This window comes from Camellia sinensis, chromosome 7, assembly GCF_055761805.1.
Source record: "Camellia sinensis isolate YWXY chromosome 7, ASM5576180v1, whole genome shotgun sequence".
NCBI lineage: Eukaryota > Viridiplantae > Streptophyta > Magnoliopsida > Ericales > Theaceae > Camellia > Camellia sinensis.
Genome location: NC_138967.1, coordinates 92,143,523 through 92,171,359, shown reverse-complemented (window position 1 = coordinate 92,171,359; position 27,837 = coordinate 92,143,523). Strand labels below are relative to the sequence as shown.

Genomic DNA, 27,837 nt, shown 5'->3' with positions numbered 1-27,837 from the left:
TTTTAATTTAAATAATTCGATTCCTACCTTTTAAGTCTGATTTCAATTTAATCCTTCCATTCAAATTAAACATTAAAACTTACAATATTGTAATACGTGTCAGTCTCCCAAAGAGTGCATGAAAAAATTAGCTAGTATTTAGACAAAAAGACCAAATTAAAACTGGACTTTAAGTGTAAGAATCAAATTGAAATTTGAGTCAAACTACAAAGGTGAAAAATGTAATTCCCCCTAAGATTTAAAACACCCGATATATCCAAGTCAAACATTGCTAAGTACTCGTACGACAATAATCAACCAAACTAATTTCACCAGAAGTAATGCAACAGTGAAATAGGTTAAATACTTCTGGTTAACTAAATTAAAAATCCAGTGCAGCAAATTATGTTTTACAGAAACATTGATTCGAGCAAAATAATTATATTCTGTAAATAGGATTGAAGTCTCCCCAAAGCTGTTCTTTTGAAACATATAGCTGATAATCCCAGGACTTCATATGCTTTGATTCATGCCATGCCACCCAACTTCTAAACTTCATCTTCATCTGTAATTAAAAGTTAGAATCTTACAAAAACTTTTACAGAAAAGCAAAAGCAGAGACATCTAATTTATGCTACGAAACACATTTATAAACCAAATCATCTCCAACAATTAGATTAGCTGGCTTATAAAAAAGTTCAAACCACAAAAAGGAAAAACTGTACGAGTTCCTGCATGAACAATGCTAATTAAAATCCCACAAGTTCCAAATCCCAAACATGGGTAAGACGAACACAACACAAAAGAGCAATTTATGAATCGTGTAACCATGGGGCACATAATGGGAACGTTCAGAAAAAGAAAAAGAGAACGAGAAAAAAAGAAAAAAGAAAAAGAGTTCAAAAAAATTAAAAATTTGAGGTTTTATTTTTTTATTTTATCAAATTGTTCGATGACAACAAAATTTCTCATAACCTGATGCCCTTCCAACTTCTGACAGTCAAGACTCAAGACTGGACACTTAGTTTGACCAAATGATTAGTCCACTAAAATGCACCACATTTATGATTTAAGATATTAAATCCTACGTGTAACCAAATCTTTAAAAAAAATGATGGAAAGCCAACCTAACAATAGAAAGTCCATTTACTAGTGATAAATAAATCAAATGCACCAATGCTCAAAATAAGGACATGAAACCTGAACATTCCAAAGATAACCTAACAATGGAATTCCTTAGGCCTCTTTTGTGATAAATAATACAGATGCACCGATGTTCCACTATTTGGTTAGTTGTGTGCGTTGGAGTAAGGATTGGTGCCGCATCATACCATCGGTGACAACCCCTAAAACCCATGCGGGGTTGGCTTTCCCATAGTGCATTGGTCTAGTAAACCACAAATATGGGATTAGGGACTGCCTAGGTTAAAGACACAATTGTGTTCTAGTTAGATTCAATTGTGTTCTAGTAAACCATAAATACGAGATTAGGAACTACTGGCATGTAAACCTGACTAGTTTGCTTATAGACTTATAAGATGACTTAGCTCACAAGCTTGTATTATTTTAAGGATATGTAATTAATATATTTGGGCTGTGAATTGAAGCCTAACTCTAGAGATGTTACGTTTGTAATTTAACTCAAACTATTATCGATGCCTTAGCAATTTATTCCAAGTGCTTGGCATATGCAATCAAACTCATTGAGATATTTGGAAATTGGAGAAAAGTACTCCTTTATTTAAATTTCTCCCAAATTTGTTTCTGTCATCTGAGTCATTATTGACAAACTAGCAATAGCGACCTAAAGTTTCCTAGTTATGTCATCTTAGTCATTATTGGCATGCCAAAGCTAATTTCACCCATCATGTGAAAGCGAAACCTCTTGTCCAACATGGACCTAAGGATGTTGAATATTGGTGAAAAATTGAACAGTGTGACCGAAGGACCCACAGGAACAATGTGATACAAAACATTGGACTCTACCTAAGCTTCCTCAAATGGAAGCTTTCCAAAATGTTTTTCTCTAATGGGAAATTTTCACTGAACTAACTTGTTGAGTTACTTGACTTGCTACATCAGGACAGACTTCCTTACAAATTTCATCTTGTTGCATACAGAAATCATCCTATCGTCTACGGAATTGAGCTTCAAAATCAGAATGGATTTGATTTATGATGTTGGTTTGAAGGACCGCCATGTCTTGATTGGTTGGGACATGTGGGTTTAATGATAGTCATGAAGTTGTTTTGAATGGTGGTCAAGTCCTTCTGACAGATGGCCGTGTTCATGTTCTATTCTAAGGTGCGTTTGGTCCAATAAGGCTTGTTGGTCATAGAAATCACTAATGGTCACAGTGGCGTAAGGGAGGAAAATGGTTTACGCTAATATTTAAAATGGCAAAAAATAAATAAATTATGTCCTACTCACAACACGTACAAAGGAATGTGAATGCGATGAGAGTGCCAATTCTAGAGTTTTCAACAAAAGTAGTGTGGGTATGGATGCAACAAGGGCTTTTTGGTAGGGGAATAAAAATGGAAAAGGAAAAAGGGTAGAAAATTGTTGATATACCATTTTGTCCTACGTATTTTTATTTTTTTTTAAACAAGGAAAAAGGGTAAATATACCATTGCCTGGACTTTTCCATTCTTATTATTTACATTCCAGCAATCTATACATATGTAAATATACATCGCAGTATTATATTATTGTCCCTAGTATAGTATGTAGTAAACAAATATGCTATCGTCCGAACTTTCTAACTTAATAAATATACAAAATATATATAGTAAATATATGTAGTATTATACTACTATTTGCCCAAGCGCAATATATAATAAATATGCTGCCACCTAGGCTTTTCTTTTCCCACACTAAAAATAATATATTTTATCACTCATACACCATCTAGGCATATTAAAGCCATCATTCCATCAGTTTGGCCACTACAGAAAGATACATGTTAATATCACCATGGAAAACATAAATTCGATAAACTTCACAATCAATACAATGTCATCTTCACAGCAAGTCTATAATCAATACTAGTATAGGAAGATCACATTGATATTATCATAGAAAGAACAAATTGAATAAATTCCACAATCAATACATTGTCGTCTTTCTAAAGACATGTTCTTTTAAATATAATAGGTAACAGGTCATCCAAAAACCCAAGTCAGCATTCATAGGAATTAACAAGGTTTAGGGAAGTCAAAACCAAAAGGGCAATGTAGGGTGCATAACACCTTCCCTACTCGTAACACAAAACCCGCGGACTCAACTTTGATTTACATTGACCAAAATGAGAATCACTAATATGAAACATACCCAATATAGCATGCTTGTAAACAAAAATACAAAGTATTGGCTCAAAAACAGAACTATTTACTCTATGTTAGGTGGTGACTCTAAATTTTCAGTAAATTAAAAAGGCCTGATTAAAGTAATTGGATATTATTTCCATCGTTGCAATAAAAACTTCAATTTTTAGTCTAGTTTTCTTATAAACAATTGATTGTCAAAATCCGAGCACGACAAAAATAAATTAGAACAAGATTTAGTGTAGAAGAGTCATAGCTTAGCAAGGAATTAGTAGCCCATTGATAATGCAACAAACTCCAACTAGAGGTGATAAATGAAGAGGGATAGCAATGGAACAAAATTTAAGATTCTTTTTTGTTTCTCCGATGTTCAAAGTGTACTTATGGGATATAAAAAGTGGAAACTGTAAATAAGGTAAAGAAAGAAAGTCATTGTTGAAGATGTGTTGGACAATGGGTTAATTTTGTTGGTTCGGATCTTGGTTTGGATATTGGATTTGGGTCAGATCCTGATCTGACCTTTCAACTAATGAATCAGGGGCATGTCAAGACTTATAAACCAATTGTGGAAAATGGATCTTCTCCTTTATGATAAAAGACACGATTTGATTCAAAAATAGACCCAAACTGCTACCCCTCACTAATGAACATGTCAGTGGCAACAAAGAAAGCAATGATCACGACAAACAATTAGGAAAGATGGGTATGGTTTTGTCTCGAATCTTCTAGCGACAATGGAACGCAATGACAACAATCTTGATTACACAAAAAACAACCAAACCAAAACAAAAAAGAACGAAGGACTAGTCATTGTCCTAGTGATGAATGGCAACACAAACTGAAGCAACAATGTAAGAGTTGATAATGGAACTTTGGCAGTGGCAAGCAATCACAAAGACTATGATTACTGGTTAACAACTATGGATCAGATTTAGCTGACACTATTGATGTAGTCCTGTAGGGGAAAAGGCAGAGAAGAGAAAAAAAAATATATAAAGAAAGAAAAATAATAGAGCTCTTATTCTAAATTCAATGTCCATTCTTAATATAAAAAATATCTCTCAATGACAATAGCCGTAGTATCTACAGGCTGCCCACAAAGCCAAAATATGCAGATAAAGGGAGCTTCTATTTGCACACCACAAGTTGTCTCAATACACACATTTCCTAATTTTTTTTTTTTACAATTGTATCCCTTTAGCAAATTACCATCAAGGATTAAATGGACACACCTTCCCTCCTCTATCGCTCGTGACCTCCGCTTGCTATCACCAGCCTTATGAACGACCCCCCTCCCCCAATAGAGATGAAGCTCAAAAACTAGTAGCAAAAGAGAGTTCCAGTTTGTTGTCTATGCACCGGTTCATTAAGTGACAAAAATGGGAATGGTGTTCATGTTGGTGGGAAAAGAACACAATGCGAAAAATAACATCCTAGAACCTATGAAAGCATTGATTGAGGAATTGCATGATGTCTTTCTAGATGAGTTGCCTCCAAGGTTGCCATCCTTGAGGGACATACAACATCAGATTGATCTGATTCCAAGAGCAAATTTGCCAAATCGTCCCCATTATCGAATGAGTCCAAAGCAACATGAAGAGCTTCACCGTTAGGTAGATAAGCAAGTGGCAAAGGAACATGTTAGAGAGAGCCTCAGTGCGTGGCAGTACCAACAATATTGACTCCCAAGGTAGAAGCAGTGTGTCAGTGACCAATACCAAAGAATATTCATGATGTGTGTAGCTTTCACGGGCTGGCCTCATTCTATCAGAGGTTCATTCCTAACTTCAGTAGAATCATGGCGCCTATTACAGACTGCATGAAGGCTTAGAGGTTCTCTTGGATAGAGGTTGCAACAAAAGCATTTCAATAGATCAAGCAAAAGTTGACTTCAACATCTGTGCTCATATTGCCAAAATTTTCTTAGAGTTACACTGTTACATATCAAAAGTAGGTATTGGTGTTGTTTTGAGTCAAGATGGCCAGCCGATTGCGTACTAGAGTGAGAAGCTTAAGAGCAATTACAATACCTATGACATAGAGTTCTACTCCACTATTTAAGCCTTGAAGCACTGATATTCTTATCTGTCCCAAAGTGAATTTATTATGTTTTCTTACCATGATGCTTTGAAGCACATAAACAGCCAAGATAAGCTCTCATCGAGGCATGCCGATTGGATCGCATACTTGCAGCAATTCACTTTTGTTATCAAGCACAAGTCGGGGCCTGAACAAGGTGGCTATTGAAACTTAACCAACGTTCCCTTTTGCTCACTACTATAAGGACCAAGGTACTTGGGTTTGATTCCTTTCAAGGGTTATTGGTTGCTAATCCCTATTTTTCTAATATTATTGCTGAAATTGAATTAGGTCAATGGTCTGACTTTATTATCTACGACGGCTTTCTCTTCAAAGGCAACCAGTTGTGTGCTCTTAAATTGAGCCTACGATTGAAATTTATTAAGGAGTTGCATAAAGAGGGCCATGTTAGGCACGACAAGGCCTTACAATTACTGGTCAGCTCCTACTTCTGGCTTTCTATGAGGAAAGAAGTTGCCAAGTTCATGGACGGGTGTTGCACCAGGCAAGTGTCAAAAGGGAACAGCGGCAAACGCGGGATTATATATGCCGCTACCAATACCTTGTCAACCATGGACTGATGTTAGAATGGATTTTGTTTTGGGGCTTCCATATACACAATGAGGTTGTGATTCCATCTATGTGGTCATGGACAGATTTTCTAAAAGGCCCATTTCATTGCATCGAGAAGACAATAGATGCTATAAATGTGGCACAATTGTATTTTTGAGAAGTCTATTGCCTACATGGGCTACCACAATCCATTGTGTCAGACAAGGATAGCCGATTTCTCAATCATTTTTGGAGATGTTTGTCTAATACAAAGCTTGACTTTAGTAGTGCTTATCATCCTCAAAGTGACAGTCAAACGAGAGTTGTCAATTGTTCCTTGGGAAATTCATTGCGGTGTTTGGTAGGGGATCATTTGAAATCATAGGACTAGAAATTGCACTTGTAACCCTTCAGAAAATTGAAGTTTTGATTTCAGTCCCTTTTATGTTAACTATGGTTATTAACCACGAGCTGCATTGGACTTGGCACCTGTGCCAAACTGAAAGCGTGTCGATGAAAAAGCAGAAGATCTTATTAGCAACCTATAGGAAGTCCACAAATTTTGTTTATGTCGTTCTCAAAGAAGACAAAATTTTAGCTTGCGAGTACAACAAATTGGTAGCCAGAAAAATTGGGCCATTAGAGATTGTGAAAAGATCTCATTCGCACTACCGACGTGTTCCACATCAAACATCTCATTAGGAGTGTTCATAAAACTAAATCACTTGAGCAAACTGAGCCAATCCAACCGATCTGACACCATTTTGGACGATTTCAATGGTTGAACAGTCAAAAATGGATTGAAATTAAGAATTTTGTACGGATTTCGATCGAATTATGAGCGTATTAATTGAAAAACTGCATAAACTGATCTGACTGAATATAATTATAATTAAATTAATAATGGTGTTTACACATGTTGCCTTTTAATGGTGGATTATGTTTCCCAAGAACCTTAGTTGTACACACACAACATTTTCATCAATGACTTCTACAATCAATAGTTGGGCAATGGCCTTACCTAGTCTCAGAGACTTTAATTTTCACTCCAACTCTCTCTTTTCATCTTTTTTTTCACCATTTCATCTACCTTTTTGTCTTTATCACCTTGTCATCTATCCTACTTCCCTCTCTCTCTCTCTAAAAGACAAACTCTAATAGAAAACTATGGGACTTAGAGTCCTTGGAACTTCAAGATAAATACTCTCATCTCTCAATCATTTCTGCGTCTCTCGCTCTTCCCTGTCAATCTTCAGTCTTCCTCTCTGCGATGGTGGCAAATGTTGGTAGTTATCAACGGTGTGGCAGTGGTGGTGGTGTCGATGAGCGATGGTCATGGCATGGTGAGTCTCCCTTCTCTCTTTTCTGTATTTTCTTCCTCCATTATCTTTATTTCAATTTGTTTGTATGTATATGAGTTTATGGTTTTATTTTTATTTTTTTTTTGAATTTGAATCATATTTTTCCCATTTTTTCTTCAACCTCTTTCTATAATAGATTTGTGAAATCGACCAAATCGATTGTCTTGACTTGGTCGATTTCGAAGGTCGGTTGACAACGGATGAGGGTAAACCCCGACATGCAAACACCCCTACATTCCATATTGGGGAGACAATTCTGATGACAAGGCTACGAATTCGAGGGTTAATTCTTCCTACCTTGGAGGTGATGACGCAGCGTGTGGCCATAAAATTTGTAGATCAAATGGATAGGCATGTGCCCAAACAAGGCACAAGGCACTAGCAGGAATCAAACGGCACGTGCCCAAAATCGCGCAAAATTTGGTGGGCTGATGGAAAATATTGTTTTGATCAAGATCCGTTGCCATGCCATGGACCACAATAGATTTTGGAAAATTCCATCATTTAGGCCATTAATTTCAAGATTTAGCCATTTTTGGAAAGATTTGCAACTTCAATTACTCTCAACGCACAAGTCAGAATTCAATTCCGTCGAATTTGTGATTATCGTAGTAGCCTAAATTACTAATTTCTTTGTTTTATTTCAATATTTCTATTTTTGGAAATTTTTATTGTATTTGCTTATTTTTTGTTTTGCTCATTAAAAAACTGTTGATTTTGGTTGTTTCTGGGTAATCATCTCTGAATCAACAGACCATAAAATCGTCACTATCACACATTCTTGCTACATCACTTAGGTTGGGAGTAGAGCTCGAATACCTCGCTCATAAACACTAGAGGACTTGTGAATTAGAGGCTAGAATACAAGTTGAGTTGGGGCACTAAAACCAGTTTGTAAGAGGGGCCTTAACCAAGACGCGACACCCTGATGGTCGTATCATATCTCTAGGCCACTCGACACACCCAAAAAGGGATGTAACAAGCCTACCTATGTCCACGTATCCAAGTATGTTACATCCCCGAGGCCTACATCAAATGTTGTAGAGTTGATCCAATTTCCCTCCAATTTGCCAAGCCTAAAACAGTGATCCACCTATCATCAGTTGAGTTGGCTATGCAAGACAACATATCTACATTTCCTTGCTCTTCTGACATACAAGCTCTCCACTGCCACCCCTCTTTACAAAGGCTACCGTTGGCTCTCTCCTCTGCCACCTCTAGTCCATATTAGTGCCTGCCTACCATCTTCATAACTCCTCTACAACCATTACACAATGATCAACCATTTCTACCCCTAACGTTTTGCGAAAGTACTTTCCTCATCTTACCACCCATTTATTTTAACATCCTCATTTATGCTACACTCAATTTTACAAATTTATTGTTTCGTAGTTGCCTAACATTCAGTGCCATAAAGCATTGCAGACCTCAAAATTAAAGATTTTTCTTTCAAATTTGTTGCTATCTAGCACATCTCCATTTGAGCCAACCTACTTTGATACACTAAAGTTTCATCATTTTCAATCTTTCCACTTTCTGGTATCTCATGGTTTTCAATCTACACTATTTTACTGTTTCTACTTGTGTTAGTAATAAAGTCTATTTTACTGTTTCTACTTGTGTTAGTAACAAAGTTACATTTCCATGCAAAAAGACTCGCAAGAAAACATACCCGAGGAATCAATGGACCACGCTCTTCTATCTATAGCATGACGACTCAAGAAAACATTTTGAACAATAACTAACAATAATCAAAAGTCACTAGCATCCGTATCATTTAAATTTCTAAAAATTTTGATATTCTAAGAAATGGAAGCCTCGCGGGAACTGGCAAGAAAAGTGTTGGGAGCATTGTGACTTGTGAGAGCAAGATAAACAAAAAAGGCACATAAACAAATGATCAAAGGAGTCCTCCACAATCCAAACATTCTCTCAAAGAGAGATTCTCTCAATTACCAACCATGAGAGGAATGAAATTTTAAAAATATAAAATCCCTTATAAATGCACAATGCATTTCCATCGAGATCTAGAGTTGGCCCAAAAAACCACATGAATCCCAACCATTGTGTTGGATCCCATACTTGGTAGAGTAAAAGACTATTTTACCCTTGATGTAATAGAAAGAAGGTAATGTCACATCAAAACTTTTTGGGCGAGTAAAAGGTAATTTTGGTGGTTGCTTTTTTAGAGGATGCCAAACTCATTTTAGAGGTGTTTTGGATTTTTCTTGGCTTTTTGGTTTTTTCAGAAGAAGCTAGCTTATTTAGGACTTACCAAATGGGGCCTTACTATGAAGTATCTTATTTAATAAAAAAAATCCCCATAACCATTACCCTAATAATGCCTTGTTCTTAGCAATAATATTCCCAATGGAAAAACCCTCTCCCTCTTGACACTTTGCAATAATACTCTTAGCAATTAAAACTTGTTCTATAATTGTGCAATATCAAGGGTTATCAAGGGTCATATGTTCTCGAAACCATAGGATCAAATCCTTTCCTACTATCTTGTTTCAACATTAATCTTGACCAAACTCATATCAGTTTGCCTCACTGGTGCAAATCTTTTATGGCTAGACAAATCGATTGTACTGTTCATCTCTCCAACTTTACTTTCTTCAATTGTCTGGATTCTCCCTCACCAACAAGTGCCACTTACTTGCAACATAGACAATGAGAGAAAATGGGAAGCTCATGGGTGAAATTGATCGCTAAAATAAAAAAATCAACGATAACTTCAGAAAAGTGACATAGAATCCATGACCTACTTCACTCTTCTTTGTTCTCTTCATATACTCTGAAAAATCAAAAAGTCAAAAAGTTACAATCCTATTTAAATCACATCATCATATTTAAGTCATATCACCTCTTTAACACATCACTTCACATATAAAAAGTACACTTATTTAGAACATCCCAAACAACCCCTTAATCATGCCTTAGTTGCTAAGTATTTGAACCCATAACCCTAAAACTGTCATTCTCAATCCTAGACATTTCTTGAAGTATTTAATTAATTAATAAAGATTAAGTGATATGATTTGCCATGGCACAACTGAACGGTTTGAAGCCATATCATCTTGACGAGGCACGGCACCATTCTATTATAATAAAATTAATGTGTTTGTACAAAAACAATAATCATTTGTTATATATATACGAAATTTTTGACAAAAATAATGTTGTAGTGACATTTTTTAAAATATCACAAAAATTCATATCATTTGTTATATATATATTTTTTAATCTAGAAATTCTAATTATATAACACTACTCCTGTTGTTATTATTATGAGGATCAGGATCACGTTAACAACCACCATCTGATTTGTGGTTGAGACCAAAATTTTCACAGCTAATTCATACACCATGGATTTGCTAGACAACCAATTAGATGGTGCACATCAGCCAAATTAGCAAAATTCTGTCCTACATTTACATACACAGTCCCCACGTTTATAATTTTATATATAAAATTTTAGATTTTTCGATGAATAAAAAAGCTTTGCAGATGCTCAATTTCGTCGAAGAGGTTTTGGAAACCCGAAAGACTGCTGCACGTATACAAAACCGCCCGCTTGGGAAGAGCCCCTAAGGCGATCACAGAGATAGGTGACAGCCTACGTAACGCTTGACCAGAGGATTGAACATAATAGAAAGCTCACTTAGTACCCAGTGAGACTTGAGGAAACCATTGGCCTCTTCAAAATCATAAGCAGTGAGCTCATCAGCTCATCCCCTTTTGCTGACATGGCAGGCAATGTCAATTCCAACACTGGAACTTCCTTAAGAACCCCGTCAAACAAGCAAAAACCAGCCTGGGTATAAATTCTAAGCCTGTGTCCCCAAGCAAAGTAGTCGAGGATAGTTTCACCACCAGTTTTACCGAAGCTGAGAGGATTGGGCAGGAATATCAGTGGTGGGAATATCAGTGGATAGGGAACAACAAACCCTCCTCTGGATCAATGGTGGGATCAAAGGCAAAAGCATCTAAACAGAAATTGTCTTTACAAGAAACATCATTTTCATCAATTACAACATTCGCACCCCTAACCATATACATATAATTGACAAAAGTAAGATCAAGACCAATTCTCCACAATTTATAGAATATAATTGACAAAATTCCATATAAACTGAAAAGAGAAGGAAGTGAGAAATATTACATCTGTTAGGTCACCAACAGATACAAACGACATATGATTAATAACAAAAATAATAACAATCAAGTTTGATAGTTAAACCAAAAAATAGTAATAATCGAAGTCGTATCATTACATGGTAATTGGAAAGATATCTGACAAAAGTACCAAGCTTGGTGAGGAAGGCTTGAATTCTAGAAGAAAAGAACTCAAATCCATGAATTCTGGAAGAGGCATCATTTCACTAGCTATGTCAGTAGTTAATGAGACGTGCGGGACAAGTCTGGGAAAAGTGGAAGGCATGCACAGGGTTTTGATGCCGGGAAAAGTGGGTGTTTCTGTTTTGTTCATTTGCAACCTCGTACTCGTGGGAAAAGTGGATGTTACTTTCCGCGAATCTGAGAGATGGGCCTTCTTTCCTTCTTCTCTGCCATCTTCTTCGGGGGATAGTTATAGATGAGATTGCGGATGAGGAGATGGCCTATCAACATAAATTATCTTTTTTCCTTTCTAGTCAGCGAATTGTGGCGAGGGGGAGCCTAATAGTTGGATAAGGTTGATCTTAAGACTAACACTTCTCCTGACATTGGTGGTCGTTTGGATAGGGTTGATCTTATTCTCGACGTCCGAAAGCGCAAGCTTCCCTTGTGCCACCAGACCCATCATTCGGATCTGCACAGGCCCACCATTAACTTAAATATGATATTGGACCAAGCCCAGTTCAAGGGATTATTAATTGGAGGTCTGAACCACATAAGAAGTGAATGGAAATGGAAACAGGATGAAGCCCAAATCACAAAATATCAATCACCAGCCCAACCCTCCTCAATACCAGACCCATAATGCACCTCAGTCAATTCGGATCTGCACAGGCCCAGCATTAACTTAAATATGATGTTGGACCAAGCCCAGTTCAAGGGATTATTAATTGGAGGTCTGAACCACATAAGAAGTGAATGGAAATGGAAACAAGATGAAGCCCAAATCACAAAATATCAATCACCAGTGAGGAGATCAGGAGGTCCAATGGGATCAAATAAGCAGAAATAAAACAAAGAAGAGTGATCAATATGAACCAAGACATTAACATTTGGTACAATTTGTTACATGTACAGCTGGATAGTATGTTTCGTCCTATACCTCCATTTTGTAGAATATTTTATCCACTCTAGCATGCTGGAGCATTTGAAATATAATTTTCAAAAGGAAAACAAATCGAGGATTCAAACATGTATACTGGTCACATTGGAAGTACACATAGTATAAAAATGTAAAAAGATTTACAATCAAAAGATTTACAAATGCTCCAGCAATCTAGAGTCATATATTTAAAACAAAAAGTTAGCTATGCGACATATGGATAAAATATTTACAATGGTAGTACGAGTTTGCGACGAGTCAGTACACCAGAGGTGGTAAAAGGAACTCTACACGATTGGGAGAAGAAAAACCCTCTCATTGATTCTGAGTATCCTGAAAGGCTGAGTAAGCATTTGATTGGCATCTTGGGTAAGTACATATTTCTGTCATCTTTGCTATTTATCCAAGTAATTCATTCATTTGTTTTTTTGTCTTTTCATTTGATTTTTTTTGTCAGGATATACTCAATGGCATCATATACTTCAGATTTACATTGAGACAACCACATGGAGAAATTTGTGCAAACAATGTCTACTTGGTTAATGGAAATGCCAAGTACGAGAAGACATTTGGAAGTGACATTGAAACTTGCGCAGATATAAAAAATCATAATTAAAGAACTACTGTACTTTTCAAATTTGTTGTATTTTTGCACGTATCTGCGAAAATGATCCAAACCATGCCACAGAACTTGTCAATGTCATCCCACTCAGGATTTACATTGTTTGAACAAATTTCTCCATGTGGTTGTCTCAATGCAACTGAAGTATATGATGCCAACAAAACAAATGAATGAATTATTTATGCAAATATGACATGCACTTACTCAACCTTTCGGGATATATGTTTGAATCCTCAATTTGTTTTCCTTCTGAAAATTGTATTTCAAATGCTCTAGCAGGCTAGAGTCATATAATTAAAACAAAATATATGAATAAAAAGTTACCTATACGATAATATGGAGGTAATGAATCAAAATCAGCAACTCTAAAGTGGGGTCACTCTCTGTAACAGATTAGAATTCTACTAGTGCTACCACTTAATCATTATTGAGAAGATTTAATTGCCTTCATATTCTTACTGTTTGCTAGCCTTGTGAGAAGATTTAATTGCCAACAAACAGTAAGAATATGAAGGCAATTAAATCTTCTCAATAATGATTAAGTGGTAGCACTAGCACAATATTAACTCTTCATTGCGGTTTATTATTCTAATCTGTTACAGAAAGTGACCCCAATTTAGAGTTGCTGATTTTGATTCAAGATGGCTATTGATCCAGATACCATAGTATGTTTCATCCATTACCTCCATTTTGTAGAATATTTTATTCATATTATCGTATAGGTAACTTTTTATCCATATATTGGGTTTTAATTATATGACTCTAGCCTGCTAGACCATTTGAAATACAATTTTCAGAAGGAAATCAAATTGAGGATTACATTGGAAGTACACAAAATAGCATAAAAGTGGTGTACCACCTTGAGTCACAATCAAAAAATTTACACGAGTTTGTGACGAGTTACTGCAGCCTGTATTTACTGAGAGTAATTGGAAAGTGTCAAAGTAGTTTTGTTGGCAATGAGGTGCTTTTCACAGAGGTGGTAGAAGGAACTCTACACGATTGGGTGATGAAAAACCCTCTCATTGATTCTGAGTTTCCTGAAAGGTTGAGTAAGCCTTTTATTGGCATATTGGGGTTAAGTGCATGTCTATGTCATATTTGCTATTTATCAAAGTAATTCATTCATTTGTTCTTTTGTCTTTTCATTCAAATTTTTTTGGTCATTTACTCTGTAGGGATATATTTAATGGCTTCATATACTTCAGATGTATTGAGACAACCACATGGAGAAATTTGTGCAAACAATGTCTACTTTGATTTATGGAAATGCCAAGTTCTGTGGCATGGTTAAATCTCTCTTCAAGTCTAAATGATCCAAACCAAAGGGAAGTTTTGACCCTTTGGACTTAAAAGAGAGATTTAACCATATCATAGAACTTGTCAATGTCATCCCCAAATGTCTTCTCGTACCACTTAGGATTTACAGTTTTGCCCAACTTGGCATTTCCATAAATCAAGTAGACATTGTTTGCACAAATTTCTCCATGTGGTTGTCTCAATACATCTGAACTATATGATGCCATTAAGTATATCTTTACAGAGTAAATGACCAAAAAAATTTGAATGAAAAGACAAAAAAACAAATGAATGAATTACTTGGATAAATGGCAAACATGACATAGAAATGCACTTACCCCAAGATGCCAATAAAAAACTTATTCAACCTTTCAGGATACTCAGAATCAATGAGAAGGTTTTTCATCACCCAATCGTGTAGAATTCATTCTACCACCTCTGTGAAAAAAGCACCTTATTGCCAACAAAACTACTTTGACACTTTCCAATTACTCTACTTTGACACTTTCCAATTACTCTCAGTAAATACAGGCTGCAGTGACTCGTCGCAAACTCGTACCACTATCGTAAATCTTTTGATTGTGACTTAAGGTGATACACCACTTGCTATTTTGTGTACTTCCAATGTAACCAGTATACATGTTTGAATCCTCAATTTGTTTTCCTTCTGAAAATTGTATTTCAAATGCTCTAGCAGGCTAGAGTCATATAATTAAAACAAAATATATGGATAAAAAGTTACCTATACGATAATATAGATAAAATATTCTAAAAAATAGAGGTAGTGGATGAAACATATTATGGTATCTGGATCAACAACCATCTTGAATCAAAATCAGCAACTGTAAAATGGGGTCACTCTCTGTAGCAGATTAGAATAACAAACCACAATAAATAGTTAACATCCTGCTAGTGCTACCACTTAATCTCCTAAATCCAGACCATTGACAAAGCTAGCAAACTATAAGTACAGTAAGAATATGAAGACAATTAGATCTTCTCAATAACGCATACAATGACAGGAAAAATTAAAAGGTTCTGATTCAATAGACCGGCAAAGGATCTAAACTAACAAGTAACAAATTACTATACTAAACAATAATAATTGTACCACCAAAGTATAGACTAATAAATCTCATGAAAATGTTAGCGTCTTAAATTGTAATATCCCTACGGTTATCATCAGTTTTTCAGACTTGAGTGCACATACGAAGATGAATGCAGCTGCATGAGCTTAACTTAGAGAATCAAAGGTAAAAGAATCAATATATAGTAAAGAAACCTGATGCATGATTGCAAGGCTAAGAAGGTCAACTTAACATTCTGCGCTGATGTTTCAAGCTAAGATAGTCCAAGTGATCATAGTCTTTATTTCAAGGTCAATTAGAAGAAATGGACACAAGGTCTGGAATTTAGTATTATAATTTAAAACAGTTAAAAGAAAAATATAAATCTCTCTTTCTTAGGTCCACATAGACACAAGTACATACCATGTGTATTGATTGTATAGGAAGGGGGGGGAGGGGGGGTGGGGGAGGAGGGGAACTATTAGATCACCACTAGTCCCAAAAACTTGATATGTTAAGAAATGAGCTCAATAAATACATCAAGCTCAAAAGCTTTAAGTTGTCTTGAAATGAGCTCAACAATGTATATCAAGCTCTTCAATAGGGACAAGTGACTTTTAGAATGCTGTCATATCAGCATCCATAGAGGAACAAAGCCCATTATATGGCTCCCATTCATCTTAGCACCCTTATCTTCATCATAAATCTTGGAACCCTCTATTGGAGCCCCTTAGATTGGATAAGCTTGGATGCTACCCGGCAAAAGTAAAGGGTTCCAATCCTATTGAACAAAAAGATGTCAAACCTAAGGTAGAAAACAACAACATTATTCAAAAAGTGATGTAAATCAAAAGATCAAAACCAGTTCGTTTATGTAAAACTCTTTGCCAAAGTAAACCTCAATAGAACACATACACACACAACAAATACAAGTATTTCAAATTGAAAATCAACCCATAAAAGAAGAGGAATGCAAAGGGCAAGTCATATAATATCTATTAAAAAAGGAATATCTCCATAAAATAAGAGAAAAGGGGGCAAGCCATATAATATCTGACTACATACAGCATTCTATTCCCTCTCCACTTGCTATTGCAAAGAACCAATTGCAACATGATGCCAAGCTCAGTTGATGAAAAACCATAAGAAAACAAAAGAAATAAAATTCAAACCAATGGCTCAAATTTTCCATTGGCTTTCTTCCTCCGAACTTTCTCAACAACCCTTTTTGTCTCAATATTCAAATTTTATAGTAGATGATGTACTATTATATATCATGTGAGATTATATTGTATCCCATTGTAGTAGATGTACTATTATAGTAGATGTACCATTAATTAAAAAATATGATTGTTAATAATATTTGCCCTTAATTAAAAAATAACAAAATAAAAAGATGCATTTTATAATCCAAATTTTAAAAATAAAATAGCATGTATCATCCATCTATTGTTTGAAAATTGGTTAATGTTATATAAGATTTGGAGTAATTAGAGTTTGATGGAATAAAAAAAAAATTCGTCCAACTTAACTTGAAATAATACTCAGATGGATAAATATTTTCAAAATTTTCAATAATTAATTCTTTATTATAATTTTATCCCTAATATTGATTGGACCTAACTAATAATCCAAGTTGTTTTGTGGGGGATGCACCAATAAATCCCAAATTAATAACTTATACACTGTTTAGTCCTAAAAGTTTTCTTATAGACTGAAAGGTCCCATTACAATGTTTCAAACATCAGATTAATGTTTCGAACATTAGATTTCGAACATCAGATTAATATTTCGAACATTAGATTGATGTGCAAATGGGACTAAATGGAGCATAAGAAAATTTTTAGGACTAAATGGTTCAACTTTTCAGAAACTAGGACTTATGGGTAAATTTTCCTTTTGTTAATTATTGTAACAATCATATTTAAATAATCATATGTATATATTTTTTCTCATTAAAAGAAAATGGAAGGAAGGGTGAACAATGCATGGAAACCCTCCTTAGATGTGATCATAGAAGCCCCCACCAGCAAGAAGCCAAACAAGAGGGACGAGCCCACAAGCACAGGAGATCCGCATGCCCTCCTTCAAGTACTCAACAACGTATTACAACAATATTTTTGTGGCTATAAACAGTTACCTATTGTTACAAAATAGTTTGTCACAATATGTCCTAATTTAATTTTTATTGCAACAAATTTATTGTGATGAAACTAATTCATAGCAATATTTAACTCCCACTGGCTTTAAAACTTCCGACCATGGAATTTGTGACGAACTATAAGGACAAAATAATTTTCATCACAATAAATTTACTTATTGCGAAAAATTAGTTTCGTAACAATAACCAAATTTTGTTTAGTGCAAAAAACAAAGGTTATAAAAGCTTTAGACTAATTAACTGAGTGATAATCAAAATTACTACATTGAATTCTATCTGCCTATACAATTGCCTATACAATTTCTTAGCTGCTAAGTTCGATCAAGTAGAAGATCAAATGGCATTTACATGAAGTATCTCAACAAATGGCTACAATGTCGGTGGTAGTATTTGTGATTGTATTTGTGTCAAGTGGGGGAGTGAAAATTTTCTTCTTTCTCCCATAATCCTATTCAATGAATTTAATTAAAATTTGATTACTAACTTTGTACACACATTAGATAAGTTAGTATTTAAAACGGCAAATACTTCAAGCTAATTAATTACTTTTTTGGCTGATGCATCAAATGTTGATAAAGCAAACAGGTTCATTAATACCTAGGCCGGCAAGTTTGGCAGGCTTTTCACTCCACCACGAAGGCGATAACCTAAATGACCACAATTAGCATAATAATCAACGTTATACACGTCAAAGAAACTATAATTTAATCCGTGAAACCAATAAATTACCTCTTAACAATGAATCAAGCAATTAACTTCATGACAAATGCCTAATTAATTAAAAATTCCAATTGAAATAGCTAGGACTATACCAGTCATGAAGTTGAATGATGAAAGAAAATTCAAAACTAGCCTTTGGACAAGCATAAGTGTGTCAGTTTATTAACAAAAAAATAGTGAATTTATCACGTATTCGGTGATATGAAAACAGTTTCTTATCGGATTCTTATAATTTTTAATTTCAAAATAAGTGTCAGTTTCTTAAAACAATTATTGTTGTTATACTCTCTCTTTCTTATTACTATGAAGTAGGTGTCCTGCTTTTTGTATTTGTACAGATTTTTAGTATCAACAATGCTAGAAAGCCACAATTTTTGTGGCCACAATGGCTCAAAACTGTTAAAACGACGTCGTTTTGACAGTTTTGAGCCATTGTGGCCACAAAAATTGTGGCTCTCAAACATTTTCCTTTTAGTATTTACTATTTATAAATCCAATAATATAACAAAGAAGCATATGGAACATTCTTTATTGGAAGTCACTGGAACTAATTTTCAACTAGGACATTTGTTAAGTGGGAAAAAAATTTAGCTAGAACCATAAGCGTAATTTTTTTTCTTTATGTATTGACGTTTACTTTGTTGGGCATATTTGTTGGGTTGAGAAGGCTTCAAATGCCTGTGGCACTACGCAAAGGAGTGGGAAGCCCTAATGCAATCAAATGGGAAGTATGTCAAGATAAGCACCACGAAACCACAATGTAGCCTTTTGTATGACACATTATTAAATTAGCTCAGATAACTTCAAAGGAAAAAGGTGATAGCTTTTGACATTTGCCGTCTAAATGGAAGAACCAAGAAACAAGGACATGAAAGACAGAAATGGTGGTTTTTAATGCTCCATTGTTGTCTTCTTAGTTCTCTGGTTTTCTTTTTCTTTTTTTTTTAATTTTGTAGAGGCGAGAAAAGGCGAGGCGAGGCGAGGCGAGCATAACCACTCTCTTGCTACTTGCTAGTTACACGTTTCATTGTTGTGCAATTCTATAACTACATAGGAGGAATTGCATGCGAACCGGAAAGAGAAATACAGATATATACCATCAAGGAGAACGACCGGTTGCTTCTTTCCTAGACCAATCTTTTTTCTCTTTTGATACTCAGACTTCCTCTTTGATATTCTCTCTTCAATCAGCCATGGAGACAGGGACTCGCAGTAAAAGATAAAAAAACAAAAAAAAACACACCCACAAAAGGTGGGGTAAGGTTTCCTTCCGCTAAATTCTCGCCCAAAGAGAGGGGTAGGGTTTTCCTTCAATTACAACGGAAAAAGGCTTCCACTCATCAAGTTCACCTTTGGGGGGCCTTTCACATGACCCATTTTTATAATATGATCATTCATTCTTTTGGCCCATTTTGATAATCTGATTTATTTATTCTTTTGATATTTATATGTAAATTATTCACAGACAAAATTTATTTAGTTCGATAATTTTAATCATATTTAATTACTTTTTTTTTTCTCTAAATAAATGATGAAAATACATAGGTATAATCACCAAATATATCTGATTTAAGTTGAATGATTCATATCATTGAAATAGACCCCAATGACTTGACTAGATAGTCCAAATCGTTTATGAGAATTGGATACAAATCCTTCCCATCATAACCGGCCTTTTGGTTGTTATATAAAACCTACAAATAAATTAGTGTAAATTGCCAAAAAAAAAAAAAAAAAATTCCCAAAGTAATTCTAAACTTGATAGTTGTCCCTCTCATATTTAACTGCTTCAAATATAAGTGTCATAATTATGAAATCTAAGTGCTTTAAACAATTGTCATGATACACACGTTATGTGTGTACCCTTAATATTATAATATATAACATAAAGCTTACAATTAAATTAGTGCAGACATGTCATATATATATATATATATATATTAAAAATGCCCACAAGAGTCAACTATGCTATTATTCAATTTTTTTTTTAAATATTTAACGCACGTGATTTTTTTCAACCACAAATTATGTGCTCTCAGCCTTCTAGTTATTTATAAAATACTATAGCTTGGAAATTATTTAGCAAACTCACAACCGTTTTTGAAATTGGAAGTTAGATGCTCAATGGCTCAAGTTAGATGCTCAATGGCTCAAGTTAAAATAGCTTTGTCAAAATTATTTTTTGGCTTACTACAATGCACAAAACTTATTTTTTTGGTTATACCATTCTAATAGGGACTTGCCATTTTGGCACAACCAAATGCCAAATTCAAATTTTGGTTGTAAATTGTTCTAAAATTGTGTTCAAATTTGGGTTCTAAATTGTTCTAAAATTTTGTACAATCTATAAACTTTTCGTATTCAAAAAATTTGAGGGTTCCAAATTAAATTTGGAAAGCTGAATTTCTAGAAGGATCTTTATTGAGTTTTTGTAATTTTATAAATTTTACTGTGGTTTGAAAATTTATGGTAGAGTTTTGATTTGTAGAAGTTGTGAAACTAACAGTTGAAGGTTCAAAAAAACAGCTAATTTGGGTTACAAAACTGATTTGACTTTGCCATTTTTTGGCATGGCAAATGACACACCATTAGAGTAGTGCATTTGTGAAGCCCCGTTATTTTTTGGCTTTGGCAAGGCAAATAGAAAAACCATTGGAGTTGCTATTAGAATCCAAGTTTATTCTCAGCTGTGCTAGAAGTGAGGAAAAAAATCCGTGGACTCGTAAAATTGTTCTATACACTTTCTAATTTATTTTTATTTTTTTGAAACTGATATTTCAAATTGTGTTTTTAGATTAAGGTGAAACGATTTAGATGTGGTTTGGTAACTTTTACATTTTATTATTTTTATTTTACAAAAAATATTAAATATGTTTATGTTTATTTTAGGTAAAAATGAAAACAAAAAACAAATTTGACGTAAATGTTTTAAAAAACTTATTTTGGAAAAAAGTGAAAGAATTGGTCTGTTTAGACGGTTGAAGATGATGGCCAGATGTGGTTGTTTGCCTTCGAAGGTGGCGGCCGAAAGTAAGTGCCAATAGTGAGAGGTCATGGTCGTAAGTGGTTGACGATCGGAACTAATGGCCGCTCAGTCATCTAAAGTGCTAGTTAAAGCTTGTTTCTAAAAAGAAGTGGTGACCGAAGGTGGTTATCACAAGTGGGAGGTGATTGTGACCAAGGGAAGTGGTGGCCGAAAGTGGTTGGCGGAAGTGGTGGAAATAATTAGTGGGTGATGATTGAAAAGGGTGGAAGAAAGAGGAAGAAATGGGGGGCAAAAATTAAATTGTGAAACCAGTTTTTTTGTGTTTAGAAAATTTTTGTAAACAAAAACATAAACCAAACAAAATTTTATTTACAATTTCAAAAATTCTGAACGGAAGAAAGAAAGAAAATCTAAATGGTGTTGGATCACAACTGTGTTTGTTGGCAAGAGCATTTGCACTGAAAACATATTGACATGCATCCCTATCTAACTTGGATAAAAATTTTTGAACACGTGATGTTATTTATCGTTAAATTTATTTTATTATTTCATCATAATTGTCATGTATGATTGAAATATTTTATAGCAAATTACACTGTTAGTTCTTGAATTTTGTCCATCATGTCATTTTAGTCCCTACACTTTCAATTGGCTTGATTTTAACCCTTGATTTTTTATTGTGTCAATCTAGTTCAATTGATAATACTGATTGTGATTTTTGTCAAAAAATGATTACTAAGTTAGTTGAGCTTAATTTACTGAGTTAGATAAATTTAAAATTTTACACTTAAAAGCATGACACATATTCTTATGTGCACATTTTTCATAAAAAAACCAATAACAATTATAATCAATTGGACCAAATTAAGACAATATCATAAATTCAGGGCCAAAATCGAGCCAATTGAAATTATAAGGATCAAAATAACTTGAGTGTCAAAGACTACCGGTGTAATTTGTCCAATATTTTATCTCAAGTCTTCATCTTCTATAGGGGTGTAAGTGGTTTGGTTTGGTCTGGTCAGAATTATGAAAAAATTTAGCACCAAACTGAATCTTTCAGTTTTGGTGGTTGAAGAATCGAAATAAACCACATATTACAATTCAATTTTGTTGGTTTTGTCAATTTGGTGTAGAAGAAGGATTCACATGAAATTTTAAAATATTTCATAAAAACTTGTAAAATTCCACATTGGGAATAAATGAAGAAAAATAGTGAAAATGTCTCCCTCTTAGTTTTTATTACAAAAATTGAATTATTAATCACTTAAAATATAAAAGTTTTTAAATATAATATTTCAATTGATTCTGTTTATATGTAAAAAATTTCAAAATCAAAACAGGCCACACAATATGAAAACTAGACATAAAACTAAAATTTTGATCAATTTTGAGCGATCGTTTCGGTTTCATTGATTTTTCTTACACCCCTAATCTTTCAGTTTATATTAATGTAAAACTTTTCAAAATCGAAATAGAATACCAGTATAAAAAAATGCATCGAAAACTTAAATTTCGGTTGATCTTGAGTGGTCAGTTCGGTTTCATCGATTTTTTTTACACCCCTAATCTTTCATGTGACATGGTAAGTTCTACTATTTTTTTAATATGATTTTTTTTTACACATGTACGTGACTTTTATAGTATAAACACAAGAGGTCAAATGAAGCCGTTGATAAATAATAGCTCTCTCATTTTATTTCACCTTTTTATATGTACTTATGCAATAACAATAGTGTGCATGTATAGTATTTATTATATTTATAAAATAATAAAACATACCAGACCATATGAGAAAGCAAATTGTTATTCATACAAAATTTATCACTAAAATAACGTGGCAATGACATTTTTGCAATAAAACATCATTTAAATGGGGAATTTATTTTAAAATATAAGTCCCAACATAGAAACAGTAAGGTCCCAATTTATTTAAATGAAGAAACAGATTTGAAACAGTAGAAAATCCAACAAATTCAGAATCAAACCCAATTTATACAATTTTTTTTGCCAAGTTCACAAATTTCAGAATAAATTTGACAAACCCAAATTCGGTTTCTCTTTTCTGTTTTTTTTAATCATTTATCACCAAATCAGTTGATCCAAATGGAGTGTAAAAATCAGATGGCTATTATCACAATAAACCAAACCAAAATCAGATGGATGTTCTTTGAAGATCAAAATAAATATCAAAATAAAATAAATGGATGAACAAAAATAGTTGGATGAACAAAAATTAAACCAAAAATCAAAATAAATAATTACGAAAAATCGGAGAGCACAGACCTGAGTTGTTTGAAGATCTGGAGATGCTTGAGTTCTTTGAAGATCCGGTTTGAAGCCATCGCGAGACCTGAGTTTGAAAAATCGCGATCACCTCCACATCAACAACCAGAAAAATAAACAAAAAATCAAAGCATATATATATATATATATACATGATGTGTATATAGACGGAGAGCGACAGAGAGAGAGACAGATCGGAGAGTAAAGAGATCGAAGAGTATAGAGATCGGTGAAGAGAGGGAAGACAGTGCGAGAGTGAGAGCGAGAGTGAGAGAGAGAGAGAGATCAGTTTGAGGAGAGGGAAGATAGTGCGAGAGAGAGAGAGAGAGAGAGATCGGTTTGAGGAGAGTGAGAGGGAAGACAGAATGACTGGGAGAGGGAAGACGGTGTGATGAGAGTGAGAGGAGAGGGTTGGATGATTCTAGAGAATCATCTCAACCATTGAACATTTTAGACGTGGACGGTTGTGATCTACCACTTTGCCCTTAAAATAGCCGTTGTGTTCTGTTTGGTTTTTAAAAAAAAAAAAATTTAATAACAACAGTTATCTTTAAACGGCTATTTTTTTCAAACAGTAATATTTTAAATTTCTATAGCTAATTAGTAATTGTTTATTTTTTATATATAGTTAAAAAAATTATTAAATATGTAATGGTATATTTTTTAGTGGGGTGAATTATATTTAATTTTTTTTCCAATTTCTCATTTTTTTTTCATTTTTTATATTTGTCTAGATAGAAATAATATAAATATATAATTTTTTTTACAAACAGGTAAAAAAATGTCACAAAAGAAAAAAAATAAATAAAAATAAAATTACAAAAAAACCTATATCTAAACAACACTTACAAATTTAGAAATAAAGTAAGTTAAGATTTGCTAAAATAACAAATGACTATTTGAGCACCATTGCTATAATTTGACAAAATAGCATTATTCATTGCCAAATTATAGCAATAGCAATGACAATAGCATTATAGCAGCAATGGTTGTCGTTCAAAATCGATTTATTATGTATACAAGTCAAACTTGAAAGTACAATTTATTAGACTTAATCTAACAACTAGGAATTGTTTGATTCGCTAAAACAAGTTAAAATAATTATTCCTTAGACTTTCGTATGAAATTATCATTCTTTTATAATGTGAATGATGATTCAATTTAGGGTGTATTTTTTATTATTTTTTTAGTGAATCAAAGGTGATGATAAATATTTTAATAGATTAATCATGTTATTCCACTTCATTCCAATAGTGAAGCAAATAAAGCATTATCCAAACAAGACACTGCTTACCCAAACAATGATTGGTATCAATTAACTACGTTGAAGAATAATTTTCAATAAGAACAATAAAATATTTTCCTTGCTTGGCCAATTACACATCACACACATACAAAGAATCCAGAGTGGCCCATACAATTTTTATTCTACGGTTAAGGAGGTCAAAGTGTTGCATGCATAAAATCAAGAAAACGACGTCGCCACTTAGGTTATGTGGGAAATCAATCGTTATAAAAAGGATTAGGTATCAACTTGTCAGGTAAGCAGCAATTGAAAAAAGAAGGGATTTAATTATGGCAGGCTCAAAAAACTAGAATTTCTTTACATCTATGGAAAATTCTACAAGTTAGTACTCGTTACATGTGTAGGATTGCTCTATGAAAACCACAGAGATGTTGACTAAGATAAGATAAGTTAAACTTCTAATTTGACTCAAATTTCACTTTAGTCCTTACCATTTTAATTTAAATAATTCGATTCCTGCCTTTTAAGTCCGATTTCAATTCAATCCTTCCATTCAAATTAAACATTAAAACTTACAATATTGTAATACGTGTCAGTCTCCCAAGGAGTGCATGAAAAAATTAACAATTTTTTAGACAAAAGGACCAAATTAAAACTGAATTTTAAGTGTAAGAATCAAATTGAAATTTGACTCAAACTACAAAGGTGAAAAATGTAATTCCCCCTTAAGATTTAAAACTCCCGATATATCCAAGTCAAACATTGCTAAGTACTCGGAAGACAATAATCAACCAAACTAATTTCACAAGAAGTAATGCAACAGTGAAATATGTTAAATACTTCTGGTTAACTAAATTAAAAATTCACTGCAGCAAATTATGTTTTACAGAAACATTAACTCGAGCAAAATAATTATATACTGTAAATAGGATTGAAGTCTCCCCAAAGCTGTTCTTTTGAAACATATAGCTGATAATCCCAAGACCTCAGATGCTTTGATTCATGCCACCCAACTTCTAAACTTCATTTTCATCTGCACTTAGAAGTTAGAATCTTACAAAAACTTTTACAGAAAAGCAAAAGCAAAGACATCTAATTTATGATACGAAACACATTTATAAACCAAATCATCTCCAAACAACTAGATTAGTTGGCTTATAAAAAAGTTCAAACCACAAAAAGGAAAAACTGTACGAATTCCTGCATGAACAATACTAATTAAAATCCCAAAGGTTCCAAATCCCAAACATGGGTAAGACGAACACAAAAGAGCAATTTATGAATCGTGTACCATGGGGCACATAATGGGAACATTCAGAAAAAGAAAAAGAAAAAGAGATAGGAGAAAAAAAGAAAAAAGAAAAAAGAGTTAAAAAAATTAAAAATTGAGGTTTTATTTTTTTATTTTATCAAATTGTTCGATGATATCAAAATTTCCCGTAACTTGACGCCCCTCCAACTTCCGGCAGTCAAGACTCGAGACTGGACACTTAGTTTGACCAAATGATTAGTCCACTAAAATGCACCACATTTATGATTTAAGATAATAAACCCTACGTGTAACCAAATCTTTAAAAAAATTGTATGTGCTAGAATCTTTTTTTTAGATTCTCCAATCTACAAGTAAATTTTACAGCAAAATAAATGATGGGAAGCCAACCTAACAATAGAAAGTCCATTTACTAGTGATAAATAAATCAAATGCACCAATGTTCAAAATAAGGACATGAAACCTGAACGTCCCAAAGATAACCTAACAATGGAATTCCTTAAGCCTCTTTTGTGATAAATAATACAAATGCACCGATGTTCCACTATTTGGTTAGTTGTGTGCATTATAGTAAGGATTGGTGCCGCATCATACCATCGGTGACAACCCCTAACACCCACGCGGGGTTGGCTTTCCCATAGTGTATTGGTCTAGTAAAACATAAATACGGGATTAGGGATTAGTCGCCTAGGTTAAAGACACAATTGTGTTCTAGTTAGACTCAATAGGGTCTGTCTAGGTTATCGAGATGTTTCATTGATTTTTGGGTGGTATTGATTTTACCTTGAATTTCATAATATTTGAGCAATTGATGCTTACAGTGGTGGTATGTGAATTTTAAGATAATTGTGTAATATGGCGTCATCCTTATAACATTTAATATATTGGCTACTCATTTTCAATGTCTTGGATGATTATTTAGTGAGCTTTAATCTTTGCTCGTCCTTTACATTTACAGGTACTCCACCACTGTAAGCATAAAGTTGGGTGGCCATGCCATATATTCAAATCTTTTACAGAGTTATACATGTATACCCATGCTTAATCGTATTTACCTTTTTTAAGTTGCCATTATTTTGGAGACTGGCGTGTAAACCTAACTAGTTTGCTTATAGACTTATAAGATGAGTTAGCTCACAAGCTTGTGTTATTTTAATGATATGTAATTAATATATTTGGGCTGTGAACACACTCATGGCCTTTTGAAGCCTAACTCTAGAGATGTTACGTTCGTAATTTAACTCAAACTATTATCGATGCCTTAGCAATTTATTCCAAGTACTTGGCATATGCAATCAAACTCATCCAGATATTTGGAAATTGGAGAAAAGTACTCCTTTATTTAAATTTCTCCCAAATTTGTTCCTGTCATCTAAGTCATTATTGACAAACTAGCAATATCGACCTTGAGTTTCCTAGTTATGTCATCTTAGTCATGTCATCTTAGTCATTATTGGCATGCCAGAGCTAATTTTACCCATCCTGTGAAAGTGAAACCTCTTGTCCAACGTGGATCCAAGGCAGTTGAATATTGGTGAGAATGGATTTTGTGAGAATGGATTTTGTTAGAATGGATTGATGTTAGGATGGATTTTGTTTTGG

At 33.9% G+C, this 27,837-nt stretch overlaps 1 long non-coding RNA gene across 6 annotated transcripts; it reads right to left on the bottom strand.

Moving 5' to 3' along the window:
- Positions 1–163: 163 nt before the first annotated feature.
- Positions 164–24,200, bottom strand: LOC145795200 (uncharacterized). Of its 6 annotated transcripts, none has more exons than XR_014335667.1 (3): positions 23,720–24,200; positions 18,325–18,374; positions 164–544 (listed from the first exon to the last, which is right to left on the bottom strand). It is a non-coding gene; the product is annotated as an uncharacterized LOC145795200 (long non-coding RNA). The 6 variants fall into 6 exon arrangements; XR_014335668.1 differs by lacking the exon at positions 164–544 and adding exons at positions 11,450–12,262; positions 12,442–13,583 and having other exon boundaries at positions 18,325–24,200; XR_014335666.1 differs by having other exon boundaries at positions 18,325–24,200.
- Positions 24,201–27,837: the final 3,637 nt, after the last annotated feature.